Source organism: Simochromis diagramma, unplaced genomic scaffold (assembly GCF_900408965.1).
Source record: "Simochromis diagramma unplaced genomic scaffold, fSimDia1.1 OVJJ01000333.1, whole genome shotgun sequence".
NCBI lineage: Eukaryota > Metazoa > Chordata > Actinopteri > Cichliformes > Cichlidae > Simochromis > Simochromis diagramma.
The window spans coordinates 762,681-785,000 of record NW_024386765.1 but is presented as its reverse complement, the minus strand read 5'-3'; the positions used below and the strand labels follow the sequence as shown (position 1 = coordinate 785,000).

At 40.7% G+C, this 22,320-nt stretch overlaps 2 long non-coding RNA genes across 2 annotated transcripts; one reads left to right on the top strand and one right to left on the bottom strand.

Annotated features, from left to right (window-relative positions):
• Window positions 1-15,734: 15,734 nt before the first annotated feature.
• LOC120735151 lies at window positions 15,735-16,729 on the top strand. Its single transcript, XR_005696198.1, has 3 exons — window positions 15,735-15,908; window positions 16,070-16,133; window positions 16,535-16,729. It is a non-coding gene; the product is annotated as an uncharacterized LOC120735151 (long non-coding RNA).
• A 320-nt stretch (window positions 16,730-17,049) lies between these two features.
• LOC120735144 lies at window positions 17,050-19,265 on the bottom strand. Its single transcript, XR_005696197.1, has 3 exons — window positions 18,358-19,265; window positions 18,028-18,193; window positions 17,050-17,911 (listed from the first exon to the last, which is right to left on the bottom strand). It is a non-coding gene; the product is annotated as an uncharacterized LOC120735144 (long non-coding RNA).
• Between the last annotated feature and the right edge of the window lie 3,055 nt (window positions 19,266-22,320).

Below are 22,320 nucleotides of genomic sequence, written 5' to 3'. Positions count from 1 at the left end.
ACAAATGAAAATTAAGAGAATAGAGTGTATGTTTGACTGTGGGTCATTAGCTGTCACAGGCAGACACTGTGGTCACACAAAGTTGTTTGTCCCATACAGCAAAAATCTTGTCCTCAGAGCAGTCAGCTACTACAAAGAAAAAACCCTAAAAATGTGTGTGTGTGTGTGTGTGTGTGTGTGTGTGTGTGTGTGTGTGTGTGTGTGTGTGTGTGTGTGTGATGTTAAGTCATTCAGTGTCTTTTTTTGTTTTTTGTCTTATAAAAAACAAAAAAAGACACTGAATGTCTTTCAGTGGGGGTTGGGAAGCGCATCTGTAACCGGAAGGTCGCCGGTTAGATCCTCGGGCTCTCTGTCCTGGTCGTTGTGTCCTTGGGCAAGACACTTTACCTACTGCCTACTGGTGTTGACCAGAGGGGCCAATGGTGCGATATGGCAGCCTCGCCTCTGTCAGTCTGTCCCAGGGCAGCTGTGGCTACAACTGTAGCTGCCTCCACCAGTGTGTGAATGTGAGAGTGAATGAATAGTGGAATTGTAAAGCGCTTTGAGGGCCTTGAAAAGCGCTATATAAATGCAATCCATTATTAATATGTTTTTTGTTGTCACTTTTATCATTTCTGAGGACTTCCTGTTCTTACCACATCAACATAAAACAGTCTTATTGCAAGCCGTGATGCGATTTGATTGGTTAGATACATACTTGCAGGATGAGTGACTTTTTAAATCATCAAACTTCTTTTTTTTTGTCATTTCTGCAGATTGCTGCTTGGTGAAGTGCTTTTTTTTTTTAACTTTTAATTGCAAAGCAGGAACACAGCAGTCACCAGCATATACATATACAGGACAAAGATGCATCTACATGTATAGCAGGACCTGGGAGGTAGAAAGAAAAACCCAACAGCAATAGTAATAGACACTGAAAAAGGTTAACAATTGTCCCTTTGTTTCCAGGCTAAATCCCGTAAGCCCGATTTCAACCTCTGAGCAGAAGGAGTGTCCAAATGGGCCAAAAAAGGGTACCATGTGCGATAGAAAAGGAAAGGTTTGTCCTTATGTGCTGAAGAGAAGGCTTCCATTGGTACAATCCAGATCACAGACTGTAGCCACTGGTAACCACAGGTTATCAGAAATCCATAGTACCATAATGCATTTTCGAGCGTAGTGTAGCAGTATGTGAAGGAGATCTTTGCTGCGAAAGCCGGCAAGTAGCTCATCACTTAGTCCTAACAAGCAGGTCCTTGGACCCAGATGCAGTCGGCAATTAAATATAATACATAGCTTATCTATGAGTGATCTCCAAAACTGTAGAACAACAGGGCAGCTCCACAGACAATGAAAAAAGGAACCAACAGCAGACTGATATTTGTTACAGAGATTAGGCAAAGCTGGAAACATTATGTGCCTCTTCTCAGGTGTAATATAAAGCCTATTTATAAGTTTAAACTGCCTTTCCCAAATAGAATTAGATGCCAAGGCTTTAAAAGGACGACAACACAACCCATCCCAAGCTTCAGCATTTACGGCGCCTACATCTGATTCCCATGGGCCCTTGATTTTGTTAGAGTTATTCATTCTAAGATCAGAGAGAATGTTATAAATCTTTTTAGTGATACATTTTAGTTGGGTAGTTTTTACCATGAGTGATTCTATAGGAGAAAGACCAAACCCTCCATTAAAATCCTTCAATTTAGAAGTAATATAGTGCTTTACCTGAAAGTACTTCAAAAAATCCTTATTGAACAGACCAAACTTGCTTTTCAGTTGATTAAAAGTAAGAAGAGAGTTCTCATGAACAAGATCACCCACTGTATTAATCCCTTTTTGAGACCAGTCCGCAAAACCAGCCTGAAGACCAGGTAAGAAGTCAGGGTTTTCATGAATAGGAGTAAGAAGGGAGAAACAATTATAATATCCTTCCAGGCGCCTGACTTTGCGCCAAATAGTGAGCATATTCTTTAACACCATATTATCTTGTGCTAGAACTGTGGCTTTACCTGAGGAAACATATAGCAGGTTCTGCAACGGATACCCTTTAAAGAAGTGGACTCAGCGCTGAGGTAAATGGAATCCGGATCGTCCATAAACCATTCTGTAAGAAATTTAAACTGTGCAGCCAAGAGGTATTGTGGGAAGGAGGGAGCGGCAAGACCGTCTTTCTGAACAGGCAAACACAGAAAACTGTATCTCAATCTAGGTCTTTTCTTATGCCATATAAAGGAGATAATTGAACCATTTAATTTTGACAAAACTTTTTTGGACAGAGCAAGCGGTAACATCTGGAATAAATACAAGAGGCGAGGGAGGATATTCATCTTGACCAGATGAATACGACCTAAAAGAGACAGAGGGAGGCTGCACCACCTGTCCAAATCGCGATTGATGGTCTGAATTAAAGGGGTGTAGTTCAGACTATACATTTCTTTTAGATTTGGTGAAATCTTCACTCCTAAATAAGTGAAGCTGGAGGGAGACCAACGAAAAGGCTGAGAAATGTTTGGATCAACCTCATTTATAACAGAGAGGGGCATAGCCTCACTCTTAGAAAAATTGATCTTGTAGCCTGAGAAGGAGCTGTATTGGGAAATTAACGAAACTAATCTAGGAATTCAGTGAGCAGGAGAATTTAGAAAAATTAAAACGTCATCTGCATAAAGTGAAATCTTATGCAGATGCTATCCAAGAAATAGCTATTTCTTGGATAGCATTTTAGGTCTGGCTCCAAAGGTGAGTCAGTCCTCACAGACTTCTGGCAATGCCCAGAATGCCAAAACCAAGAAAAAAAATAATATTCTGCAAGACAGTGGATGACATTGTTGAGAATAGATTCCTTAATGTACATCAAAGTTAAAGAGAATATAGTTTGTGATTGCTTGCAACATTATAATATTGCGGTTAATGAGTGTAAGAATACAAAATAGAAAAAAAGGCCTGGGATGAGAACAAAGAACTCAGGTGCAGGGCAGGAGGACAATCAACCCCCACCCCCAGGACAGTAGCAAGAGTTACTGAGGGTGAGGAGCAGACAAAGGGCAAAAGGGCACTACCATAAAAGGAGATGTGGTTCAGGGTGTCAGCACCCTTGGAGGACATAGAAAATAATCTTTTTAACTGAGAAGCATCAGAAACTGACAATAAAGGTTTATGGTTAGAGTTTGGGGATAAGGCTGACACCTCAGACCTCAGAGAGTTGATTCTGAACTGTGTGCTGTGTATCTGCAAAGTGGCTCAACCACTGTGGTCGTCTAAGGAGCTTGCAAAGAAAAGCGTCTGGACTTCTTTAAGTTGCTTGAAGACGTTTCACCTCTCATCTGAGAAGCTTCTTCAGTTCTAAGGTCAAATGGTGGAGAGTCCCAGATTTAAACCCAGTGGGAGTTTCCCCCCACAGGGGGACAAAGGACCCCCTGATGATCCTCTACCTAATCACATGAACCAAGGTGTGAAAATGGGTGTGGGTCACAATCAGCCAGGGTTTCGGGTGAGCTCATTGTGAAACCTTTTTTTCTGAAACTATATTTCTCCATTGTAATATGAGTTTTTATCATCATAAATGTACAAATGTAGCAGACATTTAAGAATTACATGCATGAGCCATTTTATCCATGTCGCTTTGGCCCCAAAGTGTTTTGCATGAATTATGCTTATAAGCTCACATTTAGCATAACACATTATTAGTCCCAGCAGAGGCGCTGCTCATACTTCTCTTATCTCTTACTATTTTAAAAGAAGTCTTTAGAAGGTGTTTCTGGATTTGCAGATTATAAACTGCCTTGTGTCTGTGAAGGTTCTCAGTCATCCAGGTCATCGTAGTCAAAGGAGCTTGCAAAGAAAAGCGTCTGGACTTCTTTAAGTTGCTTGAAGACGTTTCACCTCTCATCCGAGAAGCTTCTTCAGTTCTAAGGTCAAATGGTGGAGAGTCCCAGATTTAAACCCAGTGGGAGTTTCCCCCCACAGAGGGACAAAGGACCCCCTGATGATCCTCTACCTAATCACATGAGCCAAGGTGTGAAAGTGGGTGTGGGTCACAATCAGCCAGGGTTTCAGGTGAGCTCATTGTGAAACCTGGCCCCACCCTATCATGTGATTTCCTGAGGTCAGATGGCCCAGGATGTGAGTGGGCATTAAGGCGTCTGGGAAGGATCTCAAAACTGGATTATAGATGGCAGACAGTTGGTGTCGTAGACCACCGCCTCTGTTCAAATCTTATGTCCCTCTTTGGGGTTCCTTAGACTACGATGACCTGGATGACAGAAGCTCCACAGACAACCACTGTGGTTGAACTACTAAAATGTTCCAACTATAACCCTACCTTCATCAGCTGCCACTTGATACTAGCTTAAAATGTGTGGACAGGACATGCAGTAACATACAGGGTGCTACATACAGTGTGACACATTATGTACTGCAGCTTGTTAAACAATATACAACTTCCACTTCAAATATAATTCGGTATTTTAGATATCTCTGTAAACAACAACGTAGTCATTACTAGAGAACACGATGAACAAATTCCCATGCTTCCAGAGGTGATGATGAAATAGGATATATGAACACTTTAGCACTCCACTCCACTTTGGCCCAAACAGTGAGTGTGTGTGTTGTTATTTAGACTAAATGACTGAGCCGGTAGTCAAAAAAGACTATGCTGAGTGTGGGTTTCAAGATAAATGGATAAAGTCATCCAAGATCATGCTGTAATTTGACGCATAACCTGCAGGAGCAATGGCAAGACATGTCATAAAGGGATGAAGGGGATTTGAATAATTACACTTACTGCTGAGTGCTGCTTTAGTTAAATCCCACAGCAAGAATTGCCAAGTTAAGACCAAAAAGTCGTATGAAAACTCTATTAGTGTGACATACAAGTCTTATTCTTACAGATGGCCTGCATCATGTTGGCACAAGGGCTGAGTGACAGTGCATATACTGAACACCCACTGCTGAGTCTGGAAAGGCATTCGGGTCTCTGTAGTAATCTGAGACTAAGACTGCACTGCTGAACATACAATCCTGCAGTATAGACAAAATGTTCATGTATTGCTGAGTGTGGCTTCAGCACGTTAAGAGAAAGCAAATAAAAGACAAAAATTGCTGAATAGACAAATCTGTGCAGTTGCTCTGGGTTTGAAGAGACACAGTCCTCTGGTGTGATCTGATAAACAGACGGCTACGTAGCCTGCCAATGTCTACCTGACAAAGAGACAACTGATGCTCTGCCAATGGGACATGTTTAACACGCACACTCTATAGAAGACAAGAAGCAATCATAAACTTGGAAACTCTAGAGCTGGAGGCCATCTGGAAAGACAACAGCATCAAGATATTTTAGCAGCACATTCATTATTGATATGACTCCAACAATCTTCATTGTTAACCACGTTTATAGAAGCCGACATCTTTAAAATACATCTGGTATCAGTTGAAAAAAAGTACTTCTTTCCTGTTCGCGGTAAAATCAAGAGCCTTTATTTTTAGATTGAGCACTTCGGCTGCCAAAATACACACGTGCATGAAGGTCATATTGGACACAAAATACTAGTTACATGAATTATTTTTGTTTCAGGTAATCCTGATTCGTGCTGGCACCTTATTAAAAACACAGAGTACCAGCTTAAGCATTCATTTGTAGGTACTCTGAACTGAAAAGGTGTAGTTAAATATATCAGACACACCCTGAAAGGGTTATTTTGGTGAAGCAGTCATTCAGCATTTTGTGTGATTCATACAATGGAAATCAGATTTCTGTGACTAAGGCCTAGTGTTGAGAATGAAGCTGCTCTCTAACAGGGGCTCTGTAAGCTCTCTCTATAAGGTTGTGACTGGTAGCTTTTATCAAATGGTACTAAATGAAGGATGGAACTAAACTGGGCTGAGTCAATGCACTTGAATATGTATGAAGACTTGGTGTGCTACTGTCACCTGCAGTAGTTAAGTAAGCTTTCCTTTAAAAGGTGAAGGTCTGACAAGATGTGCAGGACAAATGTTTGAGCTTCACTTTTTGCTGAGACTGCCATTGGAAGAGAGGGGTCCTTCTCTAACTCCAATCCTGTCACATTTACCTTTGTCTTCTCTGTTCATTCAACATTGGGAACTGCCAAATATTTCCCATCTGCTGTAACTCTAACACAAAAACAGACAGTGCAGACGTAACCACCAGCACAGCTTAGCTGGGAAATGTGGTGAAATCTGTATTGCCTTGGTTTAATGCATGTAATGTTAAAATCGCTCTAGGTTCTTTGCTAGCTTTGCATTAGCATGCTGTCTGTGCAGATGCTTGCAAAGAGCCAAAGTTGGGTTAGTAGTATAATAGTGACTGTGTCTGTCCTGGAAGCATTTTCCACTTCACCCTTGGGCTCTTGTCCTTTTGTGCAATAAAAATCAAAGCAGTGTCCAGATTGCCGCTCCTTGTATTGCTGAACCCATTTTCTTCCTGCACACACAAACTGAAATCAGCTGATTGTAATGAAAGTGAAGAAAATAGAAGGTTGCTTTGATGTTTTCTTCTTTCTATCCACCTACCAACTCAAGAACCTTTGTAATGAAAGTACTGATGTAATTGTAACTGTAAAGTAATTACTGAATTCAGTAAAATAACATCTTACATTACTGTGTAACTGAAAGATGTAATGCGATTACAGTAACATGTTACTTTGTGTTGCATTGGACCAACACTAAAAAAACAATGCAACAGTTTGAACACCTACTACGATGCTTCTAAAGAAGTCTGGATCTTAAAGAAAAATAAATGAAAGTTTGTCCCAGTTTCCTCAAACAGCAAGCATGAGATTGGATTAAGACATCGGAACCAGCTAATGCACGCTAGCAACTATTTCTAGAGCCAGATGTCATGCCGTTCCCAAACAATCAATAAGGACTATGCATGTAGAGTTATGATGAAACTAATCTATGTTGTTATTTCAGACACCGAATCATACAACAGGTAAAAACTGCAAACAGGTTTTTTTTTTACCCTTTTAAGTTACTAAAGGTGGCTGCACAAGGCTGTAGTGGAGCAGACAAAGTGCTGGAAACAACAACATGACGTAATGGCTATAGAACAATAATGTGAAAAAAGTGAGTGTCCTGGAGAAGGATGAACAAGGGATATTGTTGGAGTCAAATTGTTCAATGTTGTCATTGTGTTACTTAAATTTTAAGTCTTGGTTCAAACTGTATGATCAAAGACATTCATTTTTCACCACAAAAATTCTGACAGAAATTTATTTAGAAGGAAATACAGTGACAAATTTAACACATTGTTTCACTACTTGTAAGTTGCACTTTAGGCAGTAGATTGTATACACTTATGACACACCCACCAAAAAGAAAAGTATATTTTAAGGCCTGCTACAAACCAATGCACATGACTATACACTGTTTTAATCCAGGGACTGTAGTAGAAATGCTGCACATCAGTTATAACGTGCCCTGGTGTGTTGACTGGGAAAACTGTGACTTGGTATTATAATGACTGAAGATTCATGGTGGGTTAAATGAAAAACAAATATGGTGACACATTATGTTTAATCTTGTAAAAAAGTAAAGTAAAATAAATGTATTTAGTATTTTTCATGGTATAGCTGTAGTGTTGAATTAGCTCAATCAGCACAAGCACATTAAGAATACATATTCACTCTAATAGTACTACAGTATTCATTTTTTTCCTCCTATAAATAATGACATTCACACTGTGTGTCTCTCTGTATCCCCCATTTATCCAGTGAACTAAACACTTAGCTGGCCAGTCTACAAAGCAGTCAGTCTCAATGTACTCCTGCTTTACCTCTGAGGATTTGCAGAGGAGGTCTCAATACATCTGTCCATATCCATTTATCCATCTGTCCATCTGTCCATCTGTCCCAGCGCATGTGCCTCGGTAACCTTACATCCCCTGTGTCCAATCAGCTCATCCAGCTCAGTCAAGACAGTTGAAGCAGCAGGTGCCAGATGCCTAACTATAATTGGCCAGTCAGGTTATTTATAAATACTATACATTGTTAGTCTTGGACATGAACCTTTCTTCACTCCACCCATGTATCTTTGGTGTTCATACATTATAGTTCCAGTATATTTGTCTCTGCTTGTAGTTTATGTACCTTGATGGTGATGTATTAGTGATCTGTGTTGGGTGTAAACTTTAGTAACTGTGATGCTATAATCACATTACAGTTTTCAGTAACACCAGAATGTAACACATAAGCGAACTAATTTCAGTACAGTTATAATTATGTAGTTACTTGCATTACAAAGGTTCCTCAGTTTTTTGCACACCGGGTGGATAGAATAAAGAAAAAAAACATCAAACAAGCATTATTTTTTACTTCCTGAGGAGTTTCAGCACAGTTAGCTGATTTCAGTTCATATGCAGGAAGAGGTAAATGGTGGAATGGCAATATGGACATTACTTTTACCTTTACTGCACACTGTAAAACCCAATAAGTTGATTTAACTCAAAACATTTGGTGAAACTGATTACGTAAAACATGAGTGGTCCTTTGGTTTATTAAAATAATCAAATTACAGCATTTACATTTATGTTAGACTACTTTTAATTAACTGCTTTAGCCCACTTACAATGAAAATTTAAAATAAAACCTTGTTCATGACCTGTGTAGTATGTTAACACTATTGGAAGTAAAAATAACTTGAACTCCAATTTTGAAAACAAAACTTTCTTCTTTTTTTTATTTGTATAAAGCTCTGACTTGTATTATGAGTCTGAGTCTGTGGTCTGGGAGAGAGTCTGTAACTCTCTGTCTGCAAAATACAGTAAATAATGACCAATGTTGGGCAATTAATTATATAGTTACTTCTCCAAAAAAGTAACTGAGTTATGCAAACAACAAAGTTTTTTGCAGCTGTTTACCTAAAAATGCAGCGTTTTTATTAAATAAACATTTCAAACTATTTACAGAACAATCAGCTGTTCTGCATCAAATCTGATGCCACACAAATTATTTGTGCCACTCCAAAAAATAATTTCTGTGCACTATGAGATGAAGGAGAACAACAGCCTGATACCTGCAGGCCTGACAGCAGCAGATGTATCACTGCTGTAACACCTGTAACACTCAGCAGTCGCCTCATTGTTCTGACACACACAACAAAACTATTGACTACACTACACACTAACTACACACTAACTACACAAGATTTGCGCTAAACGTTGCAAATCTCTTACATCTCAAACACGCCGTCCCTCCTAAAACTTCCCCCTCCCTAAACAACTAAATGCCATGTTGCCATATCATTTTTTGATTGGTCGACATGGTACATTTAACAACCAATAGGAAAGGCTGGGAGGTTTTTTTGGTGTTGTCTTTGTTCACAGGCTTTCGAGCGTTTTCCTTATAAAACGCTGTTTTTACCGTTTCTTCCCGCAGTAAATATAAACAACGACAGTATTCAGGAAGAAAACCAAACACTGCAGATATTTTTATCATAACTCTGGTTTTACGTGGCCGATCAACACAGTTTAAAAACTGCTATAAAGTCCACACTTTGTCCGTCAGTTGTTCCGTCTGTCCTGCTCACATCTCCAATGGTTGTACACGCTGTCATTAACGTGGCTTCACTCCACATCAGCCGCTTTGCTAAAACACCGGCACATAGCCTGTCAACCACGTGGATTAGCTGCGTATATACGAATGTGAATCGCATCATTGGCTGGACTATGGGATAAGGTGGCATCGTTCTGATCCCATACGGGAGCAGCCAGTCACTGACTAACACTGCAGAACAGAATTGTTGAAATGTTAATTTCAATTCAGGTTAGATTTTTTTTCTATGCGCAACACAGATTTTCTGTGAGCAATTGCGGACGTGCGCAGCTTAAAGGGAACATTGCACATGGGTATGGCATTTTTATTAAAAAACAAACAAACAAACAAAGGGAAAAGAAAATCCTGCATTATTAGGTGGGAAAACTGAATGAAAGTAAATTACAGTGCAGCTAATACACTGAAATATAACTGGTAACCTTTTTAATAATTTGCAAAAACAGCAAAAGGTTACTGCTGAAACCAATTTGCACATTTGTAGAGTGCAATCATGCTCTCAATAACAGAGCAATAAAACTTTAAATAGAAAAATACTTCTTTAGAACCATATAAAACAAAGTGTTATAAACTTCCTTAGTGCCTTATGTCAGTTATGAGTAGTGCAGAAGGAATTTAAGTGACATTCAAGATCCCACCTAGAAGTGAGAAATGTAGTGAGATTGTCCTTAATTTTCTGTATGGATTTACAGTTATCTGACTAAAAAACACAATCATAATCAGTAATCAGTCTGTCAGACCATCTCTCCCTTCTGCTACACCCAATATACACACAAAAGATCAAGAGCACTGGGATTACAACCAAAACCGTGAGAACATGGCCGCAGGATGCTATTCCGATGCTTCAGGACTGTTTCCACTGCACAGACTGGGAGGTATTCAAGGTGCAGGACACTGACAATCGTGTCGCATTGGACAGTTACACCTCCACAGTCTTGGACTACATCTGTTTCTGTGTGGACAATGTAACAACTTGGAAACGACTCCATGTGTTCCCTAATAATCCACCCTGGATGACACACAGAGTTCAACAACTTATTCGAACGAGGAACAACGCTTTCAACTCCGGGGACCAGGAGGCATACAGTGCTGCCAGGGCTAACCTGAGAAGAGGCATCAAGACTGCCAAGCAGCAGCACAGGAGGCGTATCGAGGCCAGGTTTGAGAACATCACAAACCCAAGGCAGGTCTGGGAGGGCATCAGGGCTATCACGGACTACAAAAGGAGAACACCATCACCCTCAGCCGATAGTCCTACTCTGGCTGAGGACCTAAACCTCTTTTATGCCCGCTTTGATAGGGAGAACACCGACCCTGTCCTGTCCCCTCTCCCCTCAACCGACCCTGCTCCGGTCCTGAGCACTCATGAGCTGAGGCGTGTGTTCCGGAGCATTAACACCAGGAAGGCGGCCGGGCCAGATGGAGGGCTGGGCCGAGTGCTAAAAGACTGTGCTGCGGACCTGGCGGACGTCTTCACCTCTATATATAACACCTCGCTGTCCTGTTCACTGGTACCATCCTGTTTCAAAGCAGCAACCATCGTTCCCATCCCAAAACAGTCAAATGTCACATGTCTGAACGATTTCAGACCTGTGGCACTCACCCCCATTCCCGCCAAATGCCTGGAGAGACTGGTCATTAAACACATCAGAGCTGCTTTTCCACCATCTCTGGACCCGCACCAGTTTGCATACAGGGAGAACCGGTCAACCGAGGATGCAATCGCCATAGTGCTGCACACATTACTGAAGCACTTGGAACACAGGAACACCTATGCACGGCTCCTCTTTGTAGACTACAGCTCGGCTTTTAATACCATCCGGCCATATAAACTCCGTCCCAAACTCCACCAACTGGGACTCAACTCCTCTCTGTGCAACTGGATTGTGGACTTCCTCACTAACCGCAGACAGAGTGTCAGAATGGGTAAGAACACCTCTTCCACCCTTGTGGTCAACACCGGTGCCCCTCAGGGGTGTGTTCTGAGCCCTCTGCTATACACTCTCTTCACCCATGACTGTATTTCCTCCTGCGCGTCCAATCTCATTGTTAAGTTTGCCGATGACACCACAGTGCTCGGACTTATATCCAACAACGATGAGACAAACTACAGGACAGAGGTGCAACAACTAGAGTCATGGTGCCACGACAATAACTTGGTCTTAAACACCAAAAAGACCAAGGAGATTATTGTAGATTTCCGGAGGAAGGGTCATAACAACCATCTGCCTCTCTTCATTGGTAGTGAGGCGGTGGAGAGGGTGAGCAGTTTTAAATTCTTGGGGGTAACTGTGACTGAGGACCTGTCCTGGGGCAACCATATCACCTTAGTTGCACGGAAGGCCCAACAGCGCCTCTACTACCTGAGGAGACTGCGGAGCGCACACAAGAAGCTGGCAGAATTATTGGAACAATTCTGCCAGAGATTAGTAATATCTTCCCCACTCGCTGTCTGAGGAGGGTGCACAGTATCCTGCGGGACCAACATCACCCTGCGCGCCACCTTTTCCACCTGCTGCCCTCAGGGAGAAGGTACAGGTCTATACAGGCCAGAACATCCAGACTGGCCAACAGCCTGTATCCACAGGCTGTGAGGCTCCTGAACTCTCTGCCCCCCTCCCCTCTCTGCCCCCCTCTCACGGACAATAACCATATCAACTTCTTAATAGCACTGAACTGGTTTGCATTGGTGCATCATATCTTTATTCTCTTTCCCCCCCCCCCCCTTTCTTAAATAGACAACAATCATATCTCACAGTATAATAATATTGAACGGGTTGCATTGTTGCATTTTGTCATGTTTCTCAGGTCTTTGTCTGAATGTCCTATGAACATTACCTGTCTTGTTCTCATGTTATTGCTAAGGATTGTCTCATTGCACTGAAGTCACACTGGGTTAAATATTTACACTTGGGTTTTAAGGGTTTGTTTTTTTTTACGGGTTGTACGGAAGCCCCAAACGCAATTTCATTGTTCTTTGACAATGACAATAAATAAATACTTGATACTTGACTTGATAAAACACAATTGTTGATGGGGGAAAAAAATCACCTTCCCCTTTTACTTTGGATGTGGCTTTTAGATAATCAAGTATGAAACAGAGTCGGCAAAGATTTTCTTTATTCTATTCTCTTTTTTAAAACTTATCCAGGCTTGGAAACATGATAAACTGAATCACTTGCTTTAACAGGCACTTGAGGGCTGTGTAGGAACCCTGGACATTATTCTGCTGCCAAAAGATCCTTTTTAAGACTGAGCACTTTGGGCTTCAGCTTCCCATCCTCCAGACCTGGCCTAAAATCCATATCACGGTATAATTTGAAGCATGTGCGGTAACGATATATATTGCGATATATTCTTTTCTTCTGTATAACATATTTTACACACTATAAGGTGCACTTAAAATCCTTTAATTTTCTCAAAAATCGACAGTGTCCCTTATGTATGAATTCTGGTTGTCCTTATTGACCTCGAACCGATTTTATGTTCTACATGGCGCTCAGAAATCTGTCAAAAAATGTTTTAGTACGACTTTGCTAAGCTACGAAGCCGCACCGCTTGATGGATTATCGGAGCACTACAGCACCCGTAGTCAGGAGCCTCGCGGAGTAATCTGGGTCCTAAACTCCGTCAGCTTCAGGTCCCAAAGTCAAACTAACACTGCGGCATCACTGAGAGTTAAAAACTGTCTAAATTCTTTTATCTTTAATAAAACAATCAGCATTGCTGCTTTACCAGGTGTAACAATCAAGTTTAACATCCAGGCATCCATGAAAACAGGATTTATTACATTCAACAGCTTTAGAAGTTAGCTGGAAATTAGCTCACTAGTTTCCACCTAAACATGATATAGCATGTTCTGACTGAGAGATTTCTAAAAAAAATTCAAACATACAGCTGTCACAGTACGGCTGTGTGCAGGCAAGGGAAGGACCCAAACGCAAACTCGCAGAGACAAAGGTAAACTCAAAAAAAACACAGCTTTATTGCTGGTGTAGGGGGACAATACAAACAATACAAAACTAAACTGGGAAAACTGAAGCACAAGGAGCCACAGGGAAAATCACACAGTTATGAGGGAGGACGCAACGCTGACAAAGAGAAACACGGGGCTTAAATACACAGAGGGATAACGAGGGGGAATGAGCCACAGGAGGAGAGCACAGCTGGGAGTAATAACACAGGACGAGACAAGGGAAGAAACATTAACATAGGACAGACTGTGAAAGTAAAACAGGAAACACACTGACTGAACTCAAAACATGTAAACTTAGCAGCAACTGAGACAGAACATAGGGACCTGAAACATGGGACAGAAAGGCAAAGTAGACACAACGTGAACATAACAACGCCCACAGGGAAAGAGCAAAACAGAACACAGAAGCACCTCTTTCAAAATAAAATAGGAAACAATGAAACACTGACATGACTACATGGACTTGACAACATAAGAAACAGACATGAAACACATGAAGGATAAGGGAGACTTAACACAAGGGTTGAAAACACAAGGGGAATATAATAAGCAAATGAACATAGAAAATCTAATGAGCTTAAACATACACTATAAACATCAAAATGAACTAAAACTCAAAACACTGGGTCATAAGACCACAGTGACAACAGCTCTGCTGTCACTTCCAACATAAATGAAGACAGAAAACTGAACAGCAGTGACGTTTGTAGGGTTACTGAAGTTGGGCTAGCTGCTATATAATGATGTGCTACGTGGTAGCTAGCAAAACAGCTACGTTAGCATACACACACATAACATAAACATAAACACAGTGAAGCTGAAGGATGAACACTAACTTTTTTCCACTGGATAAAAGTTAACGTGAGGGTTTCTGATGGTTAGAGACAAATGCAATCGCATGGCAGGATGCTGTAAACGGACCAAACTTCAGTCAGCAGAACAACTGAGATAATCCATCTACAATACGAGGTTAGTCATTAATATACTGCAACAACATGGGAAACAGAGCATGCTGCGAGAGAATTCAGCATTAATGAATCGATGGTACAAAGTGGAGGAAGCGCAGTTTTTGGCATATTCCATAAGTGCTTCGTCTCTTTGCTATTACTGTCACCCGGCATAATTAGTAGATGATGTTGTTTGCAGCCACTGCAATGCTTTCGACCAAGACAGGCGCAGCTTGATGACACCATCAACATGCGCTATCGCGGTAGAGCGGTATAGTAAAAATCTCTACCGTTGGCCAGATTTATATCATTTCTACTAGAGATGGACCGATCCGATATTACGTATCGGTATCAGTCCGATACTGGCCTAAATTACTGGATCAGATATCGGAGAGAAATAAAAAATGTAATCCGATCCATTAAATATCACGAAAGCACCTCACGAAACTTGTGACATGGCGTAACTCGGCTCATAATCTTAGCACGTCGGAGCAGTGTGCGTCACGTGATAGAGTGGCTGTGGCGTGCGGGACCTGTCAGCGGTCTGGTTGAACATTTGGAGCCTCGCTACCAACCCGGCATTTCATCTCCGAGGAAGTGATCCCAGAGAGAAGTAAAGCAAGTGTGTAAGTTCATCTCTGAATGTTTGTAAAGCATCCCAGCGTTAAGCTTAACAACCGATATATGGAGCGACTGCCTCTCCCTTGTTGCTACTTCAATCGTGAAACTGATCAATGATCAGCTGATCGGCTTTTCTGTCGCCAGTCTGTCTCTCTTGTTTGTTCTTGGCCCACTTTGCACCAGAAAGAGGAAAACAGCAGCTGAACAACAGCAGCACGTTTAAGCTTGATAAGCTGTTGTTAGAATTTATTTAATATTACTTTGTACACCAGGATCTTTTTCTACACAGCGACGGCTGTAACTGTGCAGGGGCGGATCTAACAAAGTTTAGCCAAGGGGGCCCAGAAAGGGTAGTCTGGGGGAAAGGAGGATCACATTTGTCGCCGGTTGTCGGAGCCTGTGCGTACTTGTAAGCGCGGCAATGGCGGAGGAGCGCGGCTAAAAAACATATTACTTTTTCTGGGTCACAAAATAAACTTTTAAGATATTTTCAGGCGAGAATGTAGGTGTGTAAAGTTCAAATATCTGCTCGATTTATCAAGACATCACATATTTGCAAAAATGCGCCGAAGTTTTCCGAGACGTCCATTTTTTTTCATGCTTTGTGGCAGCTTTTGAACATCTGTGGCATCTATTAATGTCAAATCTAGACTTTATTTAACAACATAAGCAAACTCTATGTTACAATAATTGCACAGCCATTAAGGATCAAATCAGTTTCTGAAAAATGTTCTGCTTTTTCTCCCTCTGCTTGCTTCTTACTGTCTTTGAGGTTCGGGACCAGCACTCCTGCTGTTGGACAGAAAGACATCAGTAAGTATTTTGGTTTTATTAGCAACTGTCAGTGACATTTATATTAATCAGGCTGAACTCTAATCATACTTTAGATCAGCCTGTTTTACTTATTGTTTTATTTGTGCTTTGGTTTGGGGAAGTTGTTTCTGTACTGATCTTTTCCTGTCTTCTGTTATTAGACTTGAGATATGACTGCACGATGCTGTTGCTGGTGACTCCAGTTAATTCTACATGACATGCTGTGTAAGTAAACAAACAACAACAGTTTATCTGCATTTCTTGAAAGATCACATCCCCCAAACTTAGTTTAGAGGGTCTACACTGTATTTAGTGAAGTCTGCAAGTTTTCTAACAGCAAACATTTTTTGTGCCTAAGTCATTTTGCACATCATTAGAATGAAAGTTATTGGCCATGTTTGCATAGCCCTTTTTAAAATGAAATGATGCTTTCATGACATTATTGTGTGTCGGGTGGGGGTCAGGGCTATCCAGACTGACAATTGGGACATTGAATGTCACCTCTCCGGTGGGGAGGGGGCCTGAGATTGTCTAAATCAGAGTCTGTTTTATACCAAATGCAGAAAAAAATGTTTTAAGAAAGCAATTAAGTTCATGTTCCAAAAAATATGATTGTTTGCTTGCAGGACACCAGGAGAGATGAGTCCTCCGTCACAGATGGTGTGGTCAGTGAAGATGGTCGTCTGCAGGTTCAAGCTCATTGCATCTCCAACCCACATCCACTGCCACTGTACTTAAGGGAAGTTAAAGACCTTCTTCTGCACCTACATTTGGATCACCTCGATCCATGACAGTCATTCAGGCAGTAATGCCTGGACCGGAAACAACCATCCTTAAAACATTACAACATTCGAGCTCCTGTGTTGGAATGAAAAACAAATGTGTTGTTTAAATCAGACACTGCACTTGTGACAGAACAACAAATATTTTATTTTGATTATATAAGTAATGTAAGTACAAAACAAACTTGTGGTAGGCCTAAACTTATTTTCAGAATAATTAAATCTGAGACTTTGTTTCATTGTAAGATTATAACAGTGATGGCAATATAATTGTTTGTTGTTCAGCAGAACAGTGTCCAGTATGTTGGCTGTTATACTTTGTTGTGTTTGAAAATAAAAGTTGGGCTGATTTTAACATCATTACAAAAAGTGTTGTTAATTATTTTTAATCATATTCAGGTTACCACAAATTGTTTTTCATTTAGTTGAACTTGAAATGTTTGTCAGTAGGTAAACAATTAGTATTGTACAGTCAGAAGTATCAAGTTATTCTTAATACTGCAGACTTACAATGTATAAGTCGTCCTAACAGTCATCTTAAGTAAGCTTTACTTAGTTTTTTTGAGGCAACGAGTTTCCTTAATTTTTTGAGTTCTAGGAACTAATGAGCTTGTACAGAGTACTCAAAATAAATAAGTTGTCCTAATTCAGTCATTTTTAGCTCAACTTTACTCAATTTTTTTGCGGCAACAAGTTTCCTTAGTTTTAGGGAACTAATTAGATTTTACAGTGTATACAAGTCACATTTCTGGATTATTACTAGCTCAGAAATCAATTGTTTTAACAACAAAAAGCCACAACACACCAAAGATTTGAGAAAAAAACCCGACAAAACCAGTACTCATAAAGCAAAGTCATACTTGTTCGTAGCAATAAGTACAGAAAGTCAATAGGAGTTCTATATTTTTTTAATTTGTACAGTGATGTATGGTTGGGCGAGGAACATTATAGAAGGTCTACACACATTAAAAATATGTAGTGTTTCCCCTTATGTGACATGGACACTGTTGTAGACAGACCCTAAGCATGGAAATACTTCTCACACTGTCAAAGTGTCATAATGTTTTGTGAAATCTAAACAAGGTCGATACTAGGATATTGTTCAAAACTTTGTCCAAAACTTACATCCGAAGTTTTGATGAAGGTAGAGGTGTCTTCGTACAAATAGGCAGGGGGGGCATGAAGCACACCAGCACGTTGGGCATGGATATCAGCTTGCTCCTACATCACAAAACATTTTTTAAATGATTGGCTTACCTAGTCAAGAATGGATGGTTACATTTGAAAAATTTATCAAATTAAATAAAGCTCAAAAAACAAGACAAAATCCCACTAACCTGGAGATTATAGCTTCTGAAGAGCTGACACAGGACATCAGACACTTTCCCTGTGTGAGCAGCTTTCTTTCTGAACAAGCTCCGGGGGGGGGGCATGTTGGTCCAACACAGCATAAAAGTGGTTCGTCAGGTAGACGTTTGTAATCCTGTGGAATTCTGCACAGATCTGAACACACAGGACACATTTATGTTTACGAGTTTCAATTAGTCTACAGATCTTTGCAAAATACAATAAAATCCTTACACTACAAAGGCATGACTTCAGACAGGCCAGATAACAGAAGTGAATATAAAATACATCTTGTTAGATACATCTATATACATTCTTACCTGGGACTCCAATTTCAGAGTAGGCCAGCAATCCGGGATCTGACCTACTGGTAGGTCATCACCGATGAGGTCTTTGCATCGGAAGGCCAAAGTGGTGTGCATCAGCTTTGTAATCAGGACAGGATTCTTTTCACTTTTCTTGACTTCATCTATAATCTGTAGTCTTAGCTGGTCAAGGCGAACGGCATCTTCACCCCAGAAAATTTACCTCTGCCCTGGCATGGACATAACAGTTAAACACAGAAGACAAGACAGACTACACAGAGAACAGAAAAGACACATAACCAAGGAGACACAGATGAAACATAACTAGCCCAGAACTGAACTAAACCTTAACTAATAATAACAACAACAATACAAGAACTTCACCTCATTTCAACATAACATAAGAAAGCAAAAACACAAAATAAACTCAAAATGCTGGGTCACAGACCCAGCCCCTGACAGAAAAAAACTACAAGTCTTTCACTAATGTACACTGGGGTTCAGAATAAAATAAAACGAAAAACTAACTGTTTGGTAAATATATTATTGATGGATTCACCCTTAAGCTAACCTAAAATAAACCAGGCACAACAATTTTACAGTTCAGAAGATTCTACATTTCAACATTTCAGCTTCTACATTACATAAGTTCTACCGTTTAATTATGTAATGATTAATCACTGCTTTTGTAAATATCATCCTGTGCCTACAATTTTGCTGCCCCAGTTTTAATATGTACAACTCCAGAGAACTAAACGTAAGTTTCAAGTTTGCCAAAGTCAATATCCATGTATGCACCAAGTGTGAAGCAGTGCAGCAGAGCACATTGATTCAACAATTTATCCACAAGGCAGCAACACGCTCAGACACAAACTGGTTCACCCGAAAGACAAAACTCCAAAACACAGACTTAACAATGTGGTGTTTGCTGTACAGTGCAGTGAGGAATGCCCAGACCTCTACATTGGAGAGACCAAACAGCCACTTCACAAGCGCATGGCACAACATAGAAGAGCCACCTCCACAGGACAAGACTCAGCAGTCCATCTGCATCTAAAGGTCAAAGGTCACTCTTTCGAGGATGCCAATGTTCACATTTTGGACAGAGAGGACAGATGGTTTGAAAGAGCAGTGAAAGAAGCATCTATGTCCACTGTGAGTGATCATCTTTGAACAGAGGCGGGGCTTACGACACCAACTGTCTGCCATCTATAATCCAGTTTTGAGTTCCCTCCCCAGACGCCTTAACGCCCACTCACATCCTGGGCCAGCTGACCTCAGGAAATCACATGATAAGGTGGGGCCAGGTTTCACAATGAGCTCACCTGAAACTCTGGCTGATTGGGACCCACACCCACTTTCACACCTTGGCTCAGGCGATTAGAGGATCATCAGGGGGTCCTTCTGTCCCTCTGTGGGGGGAAACTCCCACTAGGGTTTAAATCTGGGACTCTCCACCATTTGTCCTTAGAACTGAAGAAGCTTCTCGGATGAGAGGTGAAACGTCTTCAAGCAACTCAAAGAAGTCCAGACGCTTTTCTTTGCAAGCTCCTTTGACTACGATGACCTGGATGACTGAGAACCTTCACAGACACAAGGCAGTTTATAATCTGCAAATCCAGAAACACCTTCTAAAGACTTATTTTAAAATAGTAAGAGATAAGAGAAGTTTGAGCAGCGCCTCTGCTGGGACTAATAATGTGTTATGTGAGCTTATAAGCATAATTCATGCAAAACACTTTGGGGCCAAAGCGACATGGATAAAATGGCTCATGCATGTAATTCTTAAATGTCTGCTACATTTGTACATTTATGATGATAAAAACTCATATTACAATGGAGAAATATAGTTTCAGAAAAAAATTAAACTTACCACAAAAGTGCTCCTGAAGACAAAATTGCTGCAAAGGTGGTAAATGTAGCTAGCCAAGTGCAGAGCATTAGCTGTTGCAGTTCAGAAGTCTGTAACATGCCACAGCACGTCCTCCTTTATCCAGGGTCAAAGGCAATGCAGCAAAAAAAACCTTCACAAATTATTTTATTTCTGTTCGGAAATTAACGTTCCAAGAGTTTTTTTTCGGAGTAACGAGCGGGCATTAGCACTCGACACGAGGAATCCAAGATGGTTCCCGGCACTTCATGAAGAAATGGATGTCCGTAGGTTCGTAGGCACGTACGTGACGTCAGTGTCAAAACTCAAATTATTCGAGCACAATGTCAGAAACGAATCAATATATTCAAGTACTGATAACTTGAAAAACCAAACTTGTTCAAACTACTCAAAAAAATAGAGGAGTATGTACTTATAACAGGTTTTTAAGTAGTTGTAACTCATTTCATTTATCAAACTATTACTATTTGGTCTTACAGTGCACAGAAGGACAGGAGTGTGATAATAAAGTGCAAAGTCTGTCAAAGAAAAGCTACATCTGGATTACACCACTAACAGAACTTCAGCTCTTTGCAAGCATCTGCAAAGACAGCATCCTAACACAAAGCTAGCCAAGAATCCAGAGTGATGTTCAAGTCTCTGGTTTTCATTTTTGACTTTGTGTCCTCTATGACCTCCGTATTGAGGCACGTGGGGGGTGCGCCCCCTGTTAAACAACATGCGTACCATTGCCTGTGACTCAAAAAGAGGTACAGTATCTTCTTGAAAATGGTTTGACCCTACCAAGTCATAGCTCATGGAGATCTCTATGTCTGCTGACACCAAAGTCAGTTGGTTCTCCTTTGTACTGATTTTCAGAGAGTAAATGCAGTCACGGTCCCAGATTCATTTCCATTGACTTGCATGGAAGACTGCATAGACCGCATGGGAGCAGCTACCTATATAACAACATGATTTGTTGAGCAGGTACTGGCAGGTTCTTCTATAATACACAGTAACAGCATTTGAAATGTGAAATGCATCAGCTGCTTTTCAACGACTTGTGAATTCTGTGTTGGGAAACATTAAGAACTGTAATGTGTACTTGTTATTGTGATATATCCTTCTTGCTGGACGGATCATATTAGCACTCCGAGGGTTGTTTTTGCTTGTTTAGCTTGGGCTGCCTTATAACCACAGCTGAGATGTGTTGCAGCTCATCAGCCACTGCATAAAGACTGCCATGTCAAAATGTGCATCTCTTTAGTAGTGGCAAGTGTAAGAGATTGCAATTAATCCAGTAACACAATGCAACTCCCTCCATCCACCCATTTTCTGCCACTTAGCTGTAGGAGGTATCCAGGAGGCATCCCAGTCAAATGCTCAATCTCTTTCAGCTGGCTACTTTCGATGTGAAGCCATTTGCGGTGGCGGATGCTCTTACCTTTTATATTTTAGTTCATCATGAAGTTAACAAGTTGCTGATAGTTGTTTTACACATCTTTAGCAACTGTTCAGTGGACATTTTTAATTTCGTGTTAATTTTGCACATTTGTGAGAAATGCAAATCCCTGTGACTCCAAAGTCAAGTTGTTGCATATTAAACATCATCTAATCCTAATTAAATCCCAAGTAACCCACTGTTTCCACTGGGACTTAAACTGATCAAACTTTTAGCCACCCGGGTGTTAGAGGAATGATAAAATCTTCCACAGTCAAGCCATTGAAGCTGAAACTTGGTAGCTATTACCTATTCCTAAACATTAACTTGTTAAATCACAATGTCTTGTTTTTTTCCCCTGTCTTTAATAAAATATATATTATTAGTAACTTGCTCTACGATGGTAATTTACCATAAAACTTGAGCTCCCATGCAGCAGCAGACCCCCAGCCAGGGCTGTTTGAGAGCATATCCAAAGCAATGCCAACTCAGCCTTATGTCTCCAAACTGAATGATATCCAACAGGACCCCAGATAATACACACTGCCAGCTTCCTCTCTCTGTCTCAGCCTTTCTCTGGCTTTTATTCACTTTTCTCTGCCCCACTTTCATTATTTGCTGTTGTTCTAATTATGATTCCATCCTTGCTGCAATCGAAGGTGTGGAT